The 15,367-nt window shown below is 42.0% G+C and overlaps 1 protein-coding gene across 3 annotated transcripts in view; it reads right to left on the reverse strand.

Annotated features, from left to right (window-relative positions):
• LOC141084631 (cadherin-10-like) overlaps positions 1-15,367 on the reverse strand; it is an 879,938-nt gene that overhangs the window by 645,119 nt on the left and 219,452 nt on the right. For 2 of the 3 annotated variants that reach the window (XM_073569455.1, XM_073569457.1), the window contains exon 2: positions 1,450-1,515. The exons of the other annotated variant lie outside the window; for it this stretch is intronic. The gene's annotated coding sequence lies outside the window, so the exon portion shown is untranslated. The remainder of the gene's footprint in view (positions 1-1,449; positions 1,516-15,367) is intronic. 3 annotated transcript variants of the gene reach the window in all.

The raw sequence follows: 15,367 nt of genomic DNA on the forward strand, positions 1-15,367 counted from the left end.
GTTACAGCAATATTATTGTTTATCTTAATCCGATTATATTTTCTGAACCAAAATCAAAATTTTCATTGTTCGCTTTGAACATTCAGTATTGTCATGATTGAATCATTTTAAATACAACCATATGAGGCTAGTGTCACATGAGCATAAATTCTCTTATGCTAGATAATTGAGGCAATTATGCAAATCACTCTCTGAGAGTTTAGTCAGTGTTATCTTAGTGTGATCCGATTCTCTTGGATGAGGAGAAGATGGAGGATAAACATTTCTACATCTTCTCCATCTTGTCAGTCTGTGAAAATTGGAGCAGACCGATGTTTTACATGCACTTATAAACATGCATGACCGAGTGCGATCAGAATATTAGATCAAACTCAGACAGCCAACAGTTTATTCCCCGGACAGACTCTGTCAAAGGAAAAAATCAGATATGTGCAGGCAACGATAGACTAACAATGGTCCGAGTGTGACCCAATGTTTTGTTGAATTGCATTCGGACCATTAAAATCATAGTCTGCATGAGCAGCAGGTTAAGTGCACATATTTTAACTTGGGAGCTTTTCCTGACATCCTGATACACACAATATATCATTTAGCAGATAGATGTCAAAAGAATGTTCTATTGGACTCCATCTGTTCAGTATACTGTATATCTACAGACCATTTGTTCAACCATATTGGAAAAGGAAATAGACTATTTTTTCCCATATATATGGGCCACCGTAAAAAATGCAGTTTTTTGCAATGGGTCCCTATGTTGGATAAACGTCTACTAGAGATAGTGTGAATTAATTCACAGGAACTTGTCCATTGTGGATGTCAAATTAGAGCCCTGGGAATCACCTCCCATCTACTAGCATTTTCAGCTCTTCTTTTGATTAACTGGCACTGTACAACGTCATTACTTGAGTGTGATACCCATGTGGTGTCACACCAGATAATTAAAGGAGAAGTCAGGGATGCTATCAGGTAATGATCAGTTTGCAGAAACAGTCATCCAATGGTCATAAATTAATGACTTTGCCGCTTGACCAAGCACAGAGAAATGATTCATGCCATCTCTAATGCCTGGGCGTCTATCCTGATTTAGGCACTAGTTAGGAATATATTTTCGGGACAGAGATGTATGAAAAAGTGTTTGCTGCCTTTCTGATTTCATTTTCATTTGCATGTTTCTCACATGTAAATGTTTCAGATAACCAAATAAATTAAAATTCTGGGCAAAGAAAACACAAAATTCAGTTTTTAGATGAAGGTATTAATTGTTAAGGGAAAAAGAAATCCAAACCTATAGAGCCTCATGTGAACAAGTTACTGCCTCCCCCCTTAAAACATAAATTAACTATGGTCTGTCACATCTTTGGGAAGCTGAGTTCAAATTCCCTAGCCACACACAAGCCTGATTACTGTCACAACTGTTCTTAATCAAGAAATCACTTAAATAAGACCTACCTGACATAGTGAAGTAGACCAAAAGATCCTTAAAAGTTAGACATCATGTTGCTATCCAAAGGAATTCTGCAACAAATGAGAAACAAAGTAATTGAGATCTATCAATCTGGAAGAGGTGATAAAGATATTTCTCAAGCTTTTGGACTGAAGCAAACTACAGTGACAGCCATGATCCACAAATGGTGAAAACATAGAACAGTGGTGAACTTTCCCACAAGTGGCAGGTCAACCAAAATTACCCAAAGAGAGGGGCGATGACTCATTCAAGAGGTCACAAAAGACCCCACAACAACATCCAAATAACTACAGGCCAAACTTGCCTCAGTTAAGGTCAGTGTTCATGACTCCACCATTACAAGGAGTCTGGGCAAAAATGGCATGTATGTCAGAATTTCAAAACAAAAACACTGCTGAGAAATAAGAATATAAATTCACATCTGAGTTTTTCCAGAAAACCTCTTGATGATCCCCAAGACTTTTGGGAGAATACTGATGAGACAAAAGTGGAACATTTGGAATGTGCATGTCTCATTACATCTGGCAAAGAAGTAACAAAGCATTTCAGAAAAGGAACATCATAATAACAATAAAATATGGTGGTGATAATGTGATGGTCTGGGGTTGTTTTGCTGCTTCAGGACCTGGAAGACTTTCTGTGGTAAAAGGAAACATGAAATCTGCTTTTCACCAAAAAAATCCTGAAGGAGAATGTCCGGCCATCTGTTCATAATGTCAAGCTGAAGCGCACTTGGGTTATGCAGAAGAACTATTATCCAAAACACAACACTCTGAATGGCTGGACAAAAGCAAAATTAAGACTTTGGCGTGGCCTTGTCAAAGTCCTGACCTTTTTCCAATTGAGATGATATGGCATGACCTCAAAAGGTAATTAATGCTCAAAAACCCTGTAATGTGGCTGAGTTACAACAGTTCTGTAAAGATTAGTGGGCCAAAATTCCTTCAGAGCAATGTAAAAGACTCATTGCCAGTTATCGAAAATGCTTGATAGCAGTTGTTGCTGCTAAGGGTGGTCCAACCAGTTATTAGCTTTAGAGGGCAATCACTTTTCACACGGGACCCTGTAGGTTTAGATTTCTTTTTTTCCTTAATAATAAAGGCCTTTTTTAAAAACTGCATTTTGTGTTTAACTGTGTAATCTTTTTTCTAATATTTAAATTTTCTTGGTTATTCGAAACACAGTAAGTGTGTCAAGCATGCAAAAGAATAGGAAACCAGGAAGGGAAAACACTTTTTCACACAACTGTATGTGTAAATCTAACAGATAAAAATTTGAAAAGAAAGTCAAAATATAATTTTTTTACAATTTTAACTATCATAATACATTGCCTTTTATGCACAACTTATTCATACACTTCACAATGCAGAGGACAGAAGGTTTGCTGATTTGACTGCAGTTCTGCATGTTCCAAGATTTCTTTTCAATATACGTTGATAAAATAGGCTTCCTGAGAAGTAGATATGCAAAATAATCACCAGTGATATTAGGGAGTTTAAAGAAGCCGACTAGACCCTTTTAAGCTCTTTAAAGCACATTTTGCAATTTCAGGAATTCTGTAAATGTCTTTAAAACCTTTTTTTAAAGTAAAATCTTGTTTTGGCTGCAAACAAAAATGTTTTCAGAATTTGTGACCTTTCTCTCATTACACCAGTGTTTTTGATTTCCACTAGGAATTATCCAGTCTTTCCCTTACTATTGAAAAAGTGAAGCACAATTTAATTGCTAAGACAATGCACACTATAGAAGATGCCTTTTTAGAAATGTCAAAAACCATAGTTCTACATGTGTACTCTGCATACACTGCTTTCAAGGTTTCTTAGTTGCAAAAGTTTACAGAATTTATATAAAACATAAGGGACCATTTACACAACAAAATGAAATTTAATTCTAATCAAATTTTACAAAAATCTGAATCCTGCTCATATAGGTACTATACACATGTTCAGGTTTTTAAATGCATTGGTTAGGACTGCTCTGATATGGGTATACCTTGACATTTGGTACAGCGGCTTAGTATATATTTTTTACAAAAAAACATATCAACCAAATACCCTATTTTGTTATCATCTTTTTACTAGCACTTGATGTTTACTGCAACTTTTTTTACAACAGAGTATTTTTATATGTTTGTTATACTGTGTTTTTCTGTGTTTCAGTCTTTTGGTGGCGTGAGCATTGTCCTACAGACTTGTTCACTGTGTGCATGGCCCATGTGTTTATATTCAATCGGTTCCTTGTTTTTGCAAGATTAGGGAGGTCTCCACCCCTCCCTTGTGGGCCATGCACATATAAGACTTCTTCTACAGCATGTCCACATTGGACATTACCATTCTGAATCCTGCTCATATCGGTACTATACACATGTTCAGGTTTTTAAATATATCAGCTAGGCACTGCTCTGATATGGGTATAACTTGAAGTTTGGTAGAGCGGCTTAGTATACATTTTTTGCAAAAAAAAAGTATCAACCAAATACCCTGTTTTGTTGTCATCTTTTTACTAGCACTTGCTGTTTACTGTTACTTTTTTACAACAGAGTATTTTTATGCAATTGTTATACTGTTTTTCTGTGATTCAAAAATCTGGGTTCTGTAGAATATATATATTTGTGGATTTAGCTCTGCACTAATTCAGCAAAGTGGCAGCCACACACAGCTGTCCACTTTCTGGACATGAAAAGGCCAGTAAATAAAAAAAATTACCTTATTGCTCACCTCCGGCCATCTCTGCTGCTCACTGCCTGCTGCCTGATCCTCTGTGCTTCCATATCACTACATCTTCCGTTCAGTAATCACTCTAGCCCTGCCTGTTACTTTTGCTTCTTGTATCTGGGTCTTAGGGGGATTGTGCAGCCCTTTATGTACAGCATTATTCTTGCACAAATGTTCCATCATTCCCTCCTGCCATTTCCTATGTAGATCTATATATATTTTTTGTATGAATTTTAACTAATAAATATTTGACTGAATTACACTACTATTTTTGGACTAGTACATCTTTTTTGAATTTGGCAACTGTTTTTTCTTGACAATGTTTTGGTGTCTCCAACACTACGGTCCATCACACTGACTTAGTTCTTATTACAATTGTAATGAAATATATCATGTGTGTGCGTTGGTGGAATATATTGTGACTAATTCAGCAAAGTGGCAGCCACATGCAGCTGTCCACTTTCTGGCCATGAAAAGGCCAGCAAATTGAAAAAAATACCTTATTGCTCACCTCCGGCCATCCCTGCTGCTCACTGCCTGCTGCCTGATCCTCTGTGCTGCATCTTCAGTTCAGTAATCACTCTAGCCCTGGGCTTACCATGGCAAACAAGCCCTAGGGTTCACTGTACAGGATCGATGGCCTATTTACAGCTTAAAGTCCTGACCAAGAGTGCACACATAGCTGGTTGTTATGAATGGGTCACCGAGGAGGAAAAAACCTAAACATGCTAAGCCCAGAAAAACCAGAGAGGTTGGTAACTATGCAGATTGCAGATCCCTAACCTTACCACACAACAAGCAGCAGCCGTGGAGCATGCCTACAATGAACCTAGATGCCTCGTCACGGCCGGAGGACTAAATAAGCCTAAAGCAAGAAAAGGGAAAACTAACTGCCCCAGAGCAGACCCCAAAGGAATAGACAGCCCCCACACATGTATTGATGGTGAAACAAGATGAAAACACAAACACAGGTAGGAAATTAGGCTGAGCAAACGATGGGGCCCAAACTAACTAGAAAGGAGAGGAAAGGAAAGACACTGTCTGCAATCTTCCCGAAACCCTACAAAATAATGTCCAACACTTCTGATAGCAAAATTAACCCTGAAGTCACTAGACTTCTCCCACTATATCAGCACTCTGAAATATTCTGAGACAGAGCAAAAAGAGACCAAACTAGTAAGGGATAAAAAGCAAATTGGCAAAATACTGATAAATAAGAGTGGAAATTCAGCACAGCCCCCAGCCGGGGCTGGCTGAACACAAAAAAACTGAAGAGACCAACAAAATCAAGTGTGAACATTAGCAGAAAAACTTAGCTTTAGATGACTGGAACAGAGCTGAAAACAAAGAGCAGACAAGCCAGAAGGAATCACCGGCAACTGAATAGGGCATCGGCTGTCTTAAATCCAATCTGAGATTCCTGAGGTCCATTTGTCATCCTCGTTCTCAGGTGGCAGATCTCCACCAATCAAATCAGCCTCACTACCTCCTGTTACCACTAGAGGGAGTCTGGAAGGAGAACTCACAACTGGTGAACCAGAGAATGAACTCACAACAGTACCCCCCCCTGAGGAGGGGTCACCGAACCCTCATCCACGCCACCAGGCCGATCAGGATGGGCCCGGTGAATAGCACGAACCAATCTAATCTATTTGCATTAATATAGGAGGCAGAGACCCAAGAATTATCCTCCTGACCATAACCCTTCCATTTGACCAAATACTGGAGTCTCCGTCTAACCAAACGAGAATCCAATATTTTCTCTAAATCATATTCCACATTGCTTTCAACCAACACAGGGTCAGGAGGTGCTGCCATAGGAACCCTGGCTCAACAAACCTCTTCAACAGAGATTTGTGAAATACGTTATGGATCTTGAACGTAACTGGAAGAGCCAATCAAAATGAAACAGGATTAAGAATTTCCAAAATCTTATAAGGACCAATAAATCTTGGCTTAAATTTAGGAGATACAACCTTTATAGGAATATTCTTAGATGACAACCAAACCATATCACCCACTTTAAACCGGGGACCAATGGTCCTATGCCGGTTGGAAAATTGCTGGGCCTTTTCCTGAGAGAGTGACAACTTATCCACCACTTGGTCCCATATCTGCTGCATTCTCTTAACCACAGTGTCCACACCTGGGCAGGTCGAAGATTCCACTTGCCCTGAAGAGAATCGAGGATGAAACCCAAAATTACAGAAAAAGGGTGACATCAAAGTGGCAGAACTAGCTCTATTGTTCAGTGGCAATTCGGCCAAGGGCAAAAATGAGACCCAATCATCCTGATCAGCAGATATAAAACATCTCAAATAAGACTCCAAGGTCTGGTTTGTTCTCTCAGTCTGTCCATTGGTCTGGGGATGAAACGCGGAGGAGAAGGATAACTGAATTTCCAGATTGGAACAAAAGGCTTTCCAGAATCTGGAAACAAACTGGACTCCTCTGTCCGACACAATGTTCTCAGGAATCCCATGTAACCGAACCACCTGTTGTAAAAAGAAGGGCACCAACTCAGCGGAAGATGGCAACTTTGGGAGTGGTACAAGATGGACCATCTTCAAAAATCTATCACAAATCACCCAGATAACAGTCATTCTCTGAGAGACAGGAAGATCAGAAGTAAAATCCATTGAGATATGGGTCCATGGCCTCTTGGGCACCGGCAAGGGCATCAGCAACTAACTAGAACAAGAACAGGGTTTAGACCGAGAACAAGTCCCACAGGACTGTGCAAAATTCCTGACATCACGAGATAAGGCAGGCCACCAAAAGGACCGACTCACCAAATCTCTGGTACCAAAAATACCTGGATGACCAGCCAATGCGGAGCAATGAATTTCAGACATCACTCTCTTTCTCCACTGGTCAGGAACATACAATTTTCCCATAGGGCAATGCTCAGGTTTATCCTCCTGAAATTCCTCCAGGGAGCGTCTCAAATCAGGCGAAATGGCAGAAAGAACTACCCCCTCACCTAAGATGGTAGTAGGCTCGGTCACACTAAGAGAATCAGCAAAGTAACTCCTAGAAAGGGCGTCTGCCTTAACATTCTTAGTGCCCCGGAAGAAAAGAAACCACAAATTTAAAACGCATGAAAAACAAGGCCCATCTAGCCTGTCTAGGATTCAAGCATTTGGCCGACTCCAGATAAATCAAATTCTTGTGATCAGTGAGGGCCACAACTTGATGTCTAGCTCCCTCCAACCAATGTCTCCACTCCTCAAATGCCCACTTCATGGCCAACAATTCCCAATTCCCCACATCATAGTTGCGTTCAGATGGGGAGAGCTTTCGAGAAAAGAAGGCACAGGGATTCATCTTAGAAGTCACAGGGTCTTTTTGGGACAAAACAGCTCCTGCACCAATCTCAGAAGCATCTGCCTCCACCTGAAATGGAAGTGAGATATCAGGTTGCCGTAAAACTGGAGCTGAAGTAAATCTCTGCTTAATCTCCTGAAATGCTGAGATAGCCTCAGGAGACCAATTCAGCAAATCAGCGCCCTTCTTGGTCAGATCAGTCAGTGGTTTGACTATACCAGAAAAATTACCTATAAATTTATGATAGAAATTAGCAAAACCCAGAAACTTCTGGAGGGCCTTCAAAGAAGTAGGCTTAACCCAATCATAAATGGCCTGTACCTTGGACGGGTCCATTTCAATAGTCGATGGAGATAAGATAAATCCGAAAAAAGAAATCCTCTGTACACCAAAGAGGCATTTCGATCCCTTAACAAACAGGGAATTCTCCCTCAAAATCCAGAACACAGTCCGGACGTGTTCCACATGAGAATCCCAATCACTAGAAAAGATCAAAATATCATCCAGATAGATGATCAAAAACTTATCCACAAAGTCACAGAAAATATCATTCATAAAGGACTGGAAGACAGAAGGGGCATTAGTGAGCCCAAAAGGCATCACCAGGTACTCAAAATGTCCCTCCGGAGTATTAAAAGCCATCTTCCATTCATCCCTGTGCTTGATGCGAATACGATTATACGCCCCCTGAGGTCAAGCTTAGTAAACCAGCAGGCACTCTTAACTCTGGAGAATAAATCAGACATCAGAGGTACCGGGTACTGATATTTATCAGTCATCTTGTTAAGGGAGCGATAATCAATACACGATCTTAATGAACCATCTTTCTTGGCCACAAAAAAAACCCCAGCACCTAAAGGTGACGATGATGGTCTAATATGACCCGTCTCCAATGACTCCTTAATATAGGATCGCATAGCATCATGTTCGGGTACTGATAAGTTGAAAAGCCGACCCTTGGGAAATTTACACCCAGGCATCAACTCAATTGCACAGTCATAATTCCTATGAGGAGGCAAAGACGCAGACTTGCTCTCACTAAATACATCAGAAAAATCGGCTAGATAATCAGGAATATCATGAGACTGAGGAGAGGTGGAGAAAACAGGAGCGTCCCTAAGAACACACTGACAACCCCAACTCACCACAGACCCAGATTTCCAATTCAAAACTGGATTATGAGTTTGCAACCAAGGAAAACCCAGAACAATAGTATCATGCAAATTATGCAGCACCAAAAATTTACAATTTTCTTGGTGGTCTGGGGCAACTCGCATTGTCACCTGGGTCCAAAACTGAGGTTTAATCTCAGCCAAAGGAGTAGCATCAATACCCCTCAAAGGAATAGGCAGAGGCGTCATGGAAAAACGACAACGTTTAGCAAAGTCCAAATCCATCAGATTCAACGCTGCTCCTGAATCCACAAAAGCCTTCGTGGAAAACATGGATAAGGAACAGATCAGAGTAATTGCCAAAAGAAACTTAGGTTGTATACTGCCCACAGAAAATGTGTGTGCAAAACGTTTCTCTCGTTTTGGGCAGACAGAAATAGTATGAGAGACGTCTCCACAGAAAAAACACAGTGTATTACGCCTTCTAAACTCCTGACGTTGCGCCCTAGACAAAACCCCATCACATTGCATAGGTTCAGACATTTGTTCAAAAGGTGGCAGCGCCTCCCGTGTAGTTTTACGTTCACATAAACGCCGATCAACTTGAATGGCTAATGACATAGAATCATCCACACCAGAGGGAACAGGAAATCCCACCATAACATCTTTTACGGTCTCTGATAAACCCTTCCGAAAGAGAGCTGCCAATGCACTAGCATTCCATGTAGTAAGGACCGCCCACTTTCAGAATTTTTGACAGTTTAACTCTGCAAAATCCTGACTCTGGTTTAATGCCAACAGGGTTCTCTCAGCTTGATCAACAGCATTAGGTTCATCATACAACAACCCTAAGGCTTGAAAAAATGCATCCACATTAGTCAGAATAGGATTTTCAGGTGTCAGAGAAAAAGCCCCATCCTGGGGATCGCCGCGCAGCAAGGAGATCACAATTTTAACCTGCTGTGCAGAGCTCCCCGATGAGTTAGGCTTCAAGGCCAGAAATAATTTATAATTATTCTTAAAATTCAGAAATTTAAACCGATCCCCAGAAAACACATCAGGAGTAGGGATCTTAGGTTCAGCAGCATGTGACTGAATGAGGTAGGTGGAAATTCCCTGCACTTCAGCAGCCAGCTGCTCCACACGACCAGACAATTGCTTAATCTCCATTAGGAAAAAGAAAAAAAAATCTTCCTATGGCCCCAGAGAAAAAGAGGAAAAAATATTAAAAAAAAAATTCTGACACTTTTTCTTTTCAACAACTTTTTCCTGCTTTTGAGTACCCTAGAATCTGTGGTATGGCTGGTGATTCTGTTATGAATGGGTCACCGAGGAGGAAAAAACCTAAACATGCTAAGCCCAGAAAAACCAGAGAGGTTGGTAACTATGCAGATTGCAGATCCCTGACCTTACCACACAACAAGCAGCAGCCATGGAGTGTGCCTACGATGAACCTAGACGCCTCGTCACGGCCGGAGGACTAAATAAGCCTAAAGCAAGAAAAGGGAAAACTAACTGCCCCAGAGCAGACCCCAAAGGAATAGACAGCCCCCACACATGTATTGACGGTGAAACAACATGAAAACACAACCACAGGTAGGAAAATAGGCTGAGCAAACGATGGGGCCCAAACTAACTAGACAGGAGAGGAAAGGAAAGACACTGTCTGCAATTGGCCCAAAACCCTACAAAATAATGTCCAACACTTCTGATAGCAAAATTAACCCTGAAGTCACTAGACTTCTCCCACTATATCAGCACTCTGAAATATTCTGAGACAGAACAAAAAGAGACCAAACTAGTAAGGGACAAAAAGCAAATTGGCAAAATACTGATAAATAAGAGTGGAAATTCAGCACAGCCCCCAGCCGGGGCTGGCTGAACACACAAAAAAACTGAATAGACCAACAAAATCAAGTATGAACATTAGCAGAAAAACTTAGCTTTGGATGACTGGAACAGAGCTGAAAACAAAGAGCTGACAAGCCAGAAGGAATCACGAGCAACTGAATAGGGTGTCGGCTGTCTTAAATCCAATCTGAGATTCCTGAGGTCCAATCGTCATCCTCTGTTGTGAGTTCATTTTCCCCTTCACCATTGAGGTCTGATGAACTCCCTCTTCTGGTGAAGGAAGGTAGTGAGGCTGATTACCAAGCATCTGGGCAGGATGATGATGACTGGGTGATGGGAATTGCTGACTGGATATAAGGCAGCCGACGCCCTTCTGCCTTGCTGGTGATCTCTCTGAGGGATTCTAGGAGACCAGTCTGATTCCTGCTCCTCAAAAGCTAAGTTTTCTGCTCTGCCTTTTGCATTTGTGTTTTGGTTTTGTTTTTCCTTGTTTTTCTGGATTTCTGCCATTCCCTGCTGGGGTGTGCTGAATTCCTTTTTGCTCTGTCTTCAGAAGTTACCTGAGTGCTGATATAGACTTTTTGAAGCCTAGCGTCTTCAGGGCTTTTTTCCCTATCAGCTGTTGGCTCTTGTTTTGATGGGTTTTGGCGGATTAGAGACAGCAGCTTTTCTATCCTGTCCTATGTAGTTAGCTTGGGCCCCATCTTTTGCTCAGCCTATCTTTCTATCTGTGTGAGTGTTTTTTCATCTTGCTTCACCGTCATTATATGTTGGGGGCTGCCTATTGCTTTGGGGTCTGCTCTGGTGCAGTTTAGATTTCCCTTTCTGTCTTTAGGCTATGCAGTTCTCTGGCTGTGATCGAGGGGTCTAGGGCACCGTAGGAACCCCCCACGGCTACTGCTAGTTGTTGTTGATAGGTTCAGGGGTCTGTAATCTGATAGCTGCCAACTTCTCTGGTTTTCTGGACTTAGCTAGTATTTCTGTTTTTGCCTCCTACAGTGACTCATTCATAACAGAATCACCAGCCATACCGCAGATCCTAGGGTACTCAATAGCAGAAAAGAATTGTAAAGAAAAAAAGTGTGTATATTCTTTCCTCTTTATCTCTGAGGCTGTAGGGGGAATTTTTTTTTTCTCTCAATGGAGATAAGGCAATTGTCTGATCGTGTGGAGCAGCTCGCTGCGGAAGTGCGGGGAATTTCCGCCTACCTTGCTCATTCACATGCTGATGAACCAAAGATCCCTACTCCTGATGTGTTTTTGGGGGATCGGTCTAAATTTTTGAATTTCAAAAATAATTGTAAATTATTTTTTGCCTTGAAGCCTAACTCGTCAGGGAGCTCCGCGCAGCAGGTTAAAATTGTCATCTCTTTTCTGCGTGGCGATCCCCAGGATTGGACATTTTCTTTGAAACCAGATGATCCTATTCTGACTAATGTGAACGCATTTTTTCAAGCCTTGGGGTTGTTGTATGATGAACCTAATGCTATTGATCAGGCTGAAAAGACCCTGTTGGCATTGAGCCAGGGTCGAGATTCTGCAGAATTGTACTGTCAAAAATTCCGAAAGTGGGCGGTCCTTACTACCTGGAATGATAATGCCTTGGCAGCTCTCTTTCGGAAGGGTTTGTCAGAAGCCGTAAAAGATACTATTGTGGGATTTCCTGTTCCCTCTGGTCTTGACGATTCTATGTCATTAGCCATTCAGGTTGATTGGCGTTTACGTGAACGCAGGACTGCACGAGAGGTGTTGCCACCTGTTGAATAAGTGTCTGAACCTATGCAATGTGATAGAGTTTTGTCCAGGGAGCAACATCAGGAGTTCAGAAGGCGTAATAAGCTGTGTTTTTTTTATGGAGATGCCTCGCATATTTTTTCTGTCTGTCCTAAATGAGAGAAACGTTTTGCACACACGTTTTCTGTGGGTGGTGTTCAACCTAAGTTTCTTCCGGCAATTACTCTGATCTGCTTCCTGTCCACATTTTCCGCCAAGACTTTTGTGGATTCGGGAGCAGCCCTGAACCTAATGGACTTGGATTTTGCTAAATGTTGTGGATTTCCGATGACACCTCTGCGGACGCCTATCCCTTTGAGGGGGATTGATGCTACTCCTTTGGCGAAAAACAAACCTCAGTTTTGGACCCAGGTGGTAATGCGGGTCACCCCAGACCATCAAGAAAATTGCAGATTTTTGGTGTTGCATAATTTACATGATACCATTGTTCTGGGGTTTCCCTGGTTGCAAATTCATAATCCAGTTTTGGATTGGAAATCTGTGTCTGTGGTGAGTTGGGGTTGTCGGTGTGCCCTTGGTGAGGCTCCGGTTTTTTCCACCTCTCCTCAGTCGCATGATGTTCCTGACTATTTGGCGGATTTTTATGATTTATTTAGTGAGAATGAGTCTGCGTCTTTGCCTCCTCATAGGAGTTATGACTGTGCATTTGAACTGAGCCCGGGGTGTAAATTTCCCAAGGGTCGGCTCTTCAATTTATCTGTACCCGAGCACGAGGCTATGCGATCCTATATTAAGGAGGCGTTGGAGAAGGGTCATATTAGACCATCCTCTTCACCCTTAGGTGCTGTTTTTTTTTTCGTGGCCAAAAAGGATGGTTCATTAAGGCCTTGTATTGATTATCGTGCCCTCAACAAAATTACTATTAAATATCAGTATCCGTTACCCCTGATTTCGGATCTGTTCTCCAGAGTTAAAGGTGCTTGCTGGTTTACCAAGCTTGACCTCAGGGGGGCATATAATCCTATCCGCATTAAGCATGGGGATGAATGGAAGACAGCGTTTAATACTCCGGAGGGACATTTTGAGTACCTGGTGATGCCTTTTGGGCTCACTAATGCCCCATATGTCTTCCAGTGCTTCATGAACGATATTTTCCGAGACTTTGTGGATAAATTTTTGATTATCTATCTGGATGATATTTTGATCTTCTCCAAGGATTGGGATTCTCATGTGGAACATGTTCGGACTGTGTTCCGGATCTTGAGGGAGAATTCCCTGTATGTCAAAGGATCGAAATGCCTTTTTGGGGTACATAGGATTTCTTTTTTGGGGTTTATTTTGTCTCCGTCAACTATTGAAATGGATCCGGCCAAGGTACAGGCCATTTATGATTGGGTTCAGCCCACTTCTTTGAAGGCTCTCCAGAAGATTTTGGGTTTTGCTAATTTTTATCGGAAATTTATAGCAAAATTTTCTAGTATTGCCAAACCATTGACTGATCTGACTAAGAAGAGTGCTGATGTGTTGAATTGGTCTCCGGAGGCTGTTTCTTCCTTTCAGGAGCTGAAGCAAAGATTCACTTCTGCCCCGGTTTGGCGGCAACCTTATGTCTCACTCCCGTTCCAGGCAGAGGTGGACGCTTCTGAGATTGGTGCAGGAGCTGTTTTGTCCCAAAAGGATCCTGTAACATCTAAAATGAATCCCTGTGCTTTCTTTTCCTGAAAGTTCTCTCCATCTGAACGTAACTATGATGTGGGGAATAGGGAACTGTTAGCCATGAAATGGGCATTTGAGGAGTGGAGACATTGGTTGGAGGGAGCTAAACATCAAGTCGTGGTCCTCACTGACCACAAGAATTTGATTTACCTGGAGTCGGCGAAACTCTTGAACCCTAGACAGGCTAGGTGGGCCTTGTTTTTAACACGTTTTGATTTGATTTTGTGGTCTCTTTTCTTCCTGGCACTAAGAATGTCAAGGCTGACGCTCTCTCTAGGAGCTTCTTTGCTGATTCTCCTGTGGTGACCAAGCCTGCTACCATCTTAGGCGAAGGGGTAGTTCTTTCTGCCATCTCGCCCGATTTGAGACGCGCTCTGGAAGAGTTCCAGGAGGACAAACCTGAGCGTTGTCCCAGTGGGAAGTTGTATATTCCTGACCAGTGGAAGAAGAGAGTGATGTCTGAAGTTCATTGCTCTGCATTGGCTGGTCATCCGGGTATTTTTGGTACTAGAGATCTGGTGAGTCTGTCTTTTTGGTGCCACGCCTTGTCTCGTGATGTCAGGAATTTTGTGCAGTCCTGTGGGACTTGCTCCCGTTCTAAACCTTGTTCTCGCTTTAGTGGGTTGTTGATGCCTTTGCCAGTCCCCAGGAGGCCATGGACCCATATTTCAATGGATTTCATCTCTGATATGGCTGTCTCTCAGAGAATGACTGTTATTTGGGTGATTTGTGATAGGTTCTCTAAGATGGTTCATCTTGTACCACTTCCTAAGTTGCCATCTTCCTCTGAGTTGGTACCCCTGTTTTTCAACAGGTGGTTCGCTTGCACGGGATTCCTGAGAACATTGTATCTGACAGAGGAGTTCAGTTTGTGTCTAGATTTTGGAGGACTTTCTGTTCCAAGCTGGGAATTCAGTTGTCCTTCTCCTCTGCTTTTCACCCTCAGACCAATGGGCAGATGGAGAGAACAAGCCAGACCTTGGAGTCGTATTTGAGATGTTTTATTTCCGCTGATCAGTATGATTGGGTTTCATTTTTGCCCTTGGCCGAATTTGCTTTAAATAATAGAGCTAGTTCTGCCACTTTGATGTCACCTTTTTTTTGTAACTTTGGGTTTCATCCTCGATTTTCTTCAGGGCAGGTGGAGCCTTCTGCCTGCCCAGGTGTTGACACTGTGGTGGAGAGAATGCACCAGATCTGGGACCAAGTGGTGGATAAGTTATCTCTCTCCCAGGAAAAGGTCCAGCGGTTTTCCAACCGACATAGGACCATTGGTCCCCAGTTTAAGGTTGGTGATATGGTTTGGTTATCATCAAAAAATATCGCTATGAAGGTGGCTTCTCCAAAGTTTAAGCCTAGATTTATTGGACCTTACAAGATTTTGGAGATTATTAATCTGGTCTCTTTTCGTTTGGCTCTTCCTGTCAGATTTAAAATCCATAATGTGT

This window comes from Dendrobates tinctorius, unplaced genomic scaffold (assembly GCF_039654945.1).
Source record: "Dendrobates tinctorius isolate UK_male_01 unplaced genomic scaffold, ASM3965494v1 ptg000025l, whole genome shotgun sequence".
Lineage (NCBI taxonomy): Eukaryota > Metazoa > Chordata > Amphibia > Anura > Dendrobatidae > Dendrobates > Dendrobates tinctorius.